The sequence below is a fragment of the Callorhinus ursinus genome, unplaced genomic scaffold (assembly GCF_003265705.2).
Source record: "Callorhinus ursinus isolate GAN/ISIS: 27379988/994484 unplaced genomic scaffold, GSC_fseal_2.0 scaffold3, whole genome shotgun sequence".
Lineage (NCBI taxonomy): Eukaryota > Metazoa > Chordata > Mammalia > Carnivora > Otariidae > Callorhinus > Callorhinus ursinus.
Window position 1 is genome coordinate 47,259,144 of NW_027397065.1, and position 1,667 is coordinate 47,260,810.

A 1,667-nucleotide genomic window follows, 5' to 3' on the forward strand; every position below is an offset into this window, starting at 1 on the left:
GAAATAACATAACTGTCATGCTCAAAACCCTCCTAGTGGCATCTCATCATTCCTAGAATTTAAATAAGTATTTGTCATGGACTTCAAGGCCCTCCCCTGCCTGCTCCCCCTACACTCTCCCCCTTGATCCCTCCATGATGCCACATGGGCCTTCTAGCTCCTGAAACATTACAAGGTCATTAATGTCTTTGTGCTAGTTGGTCCCTCTGGCCAACGTGCTCTTCCCCAGAGCTTCACACGCTTCCTCCCTCACTTCGTTCAGGTCTCTGCTCAAATGTCATTTCTCCAGAGAAGCTTCCTTTACCCTTCCCATTTGAAAAAAAAAAAAAAAATATATATATATATATAGAGAGAGAGAGAGAGAGAGATTAAAGAAAGAAAAGAGAAAAAAAACAGCTTTCCTATCACATTCTAGGACTTCACTTGCCTCATTTTTCTCCATAATGTTTATTACTACTTGAAATTCTACATGTGTTTAAATTGTTATTTTCGGGGCACCTGGGTGTCTCAGTCGTTAAGCAACTGCCTTCGGCTCAGGTCATGATCCCTGGGTCCTGGGATCGAGCCCCACGTCGGACTCCCTGCTCTGCGGGAAGCCTGCTTCTCCCTCTCCCAATCCCCCTGCTTGTGTTCCCTCTCTCGCTGTGTCTCTCTCTGTCAAATAAATAAAATCTTTTAAAAAAATAAAATAAAATAAATAAATTGTTATTGTCTGTCTTCTACACTAGAATATAAGCTCTCTGACAGCAGGAGCCTTACCTATCTTTTTTATCCAATCCTTGTCATACAGTAGGTGCTTAATAAACATTGGTAGGATGAATAAATGAATGAATGAGGCCATATAAGTTTTGGCAAAGACTGCTAGTTGTCCCCAGTATCCATGCTCCCTTTCTTCCTTTCAGTAATTAAAACCCCAGGTTGTAGTTGGACACAATACTGCCCACCTAAAGATGAGGTTTTCCAGACTCTCTTGAAGCTAGATGTGTCTATATGACTAGGTTCTGGACAATTAACATTGCCATAAAAAATACAGGATGCCCAGTTAAATTTGAATGTCAGATAAACAACCAATAATTTTTTAAAGATTTTATTTATTTATTTGTCAGAGACAGACACAGCAAGAGAGGGAACACAAGCAGGGGTAGCAGTAGAGGGAGAAGTAGACTTCCCGTGGAGCAGGGAGCCCAATGTGGGGCTCGATCCCAGGACCCTGGGATCATGACCCGAGCTGAAGGCAGACACTTAATGACTGAGCCACCCAGGTGCCCCAACCAATAATTTTTTGAAATAAGTATTTCCCAGATTAAAAGTTCAACATTGTACAGCATTATTTGCAATAGCCAAAATATGCAAGATGTGCAAGTGTCTATCAACAGATGAATGACTAAAGAAAATGTGTCATAGGGGGTGCCTGGGTGGCTCAGTCAGTTGAGTGTCTGCCTTCAGCTCGGGTCAAAATCTCAGGGTCCTGGGATTGAGCCCCACATGGGGCTCCCTGCTCAGCGGGGAGTCTGCTTCTCCCTCTGCCCCTCCCCTTGTTCATGCTCTCACTCTCCTGCTCTCTCTCTCTCTCAAATAAATAAAATCTTTAAAAAAAAGATGCGTCATATATATGTATGTGTCATATATATGTGTGTGTGTGTGTATATATATATATATATATATAT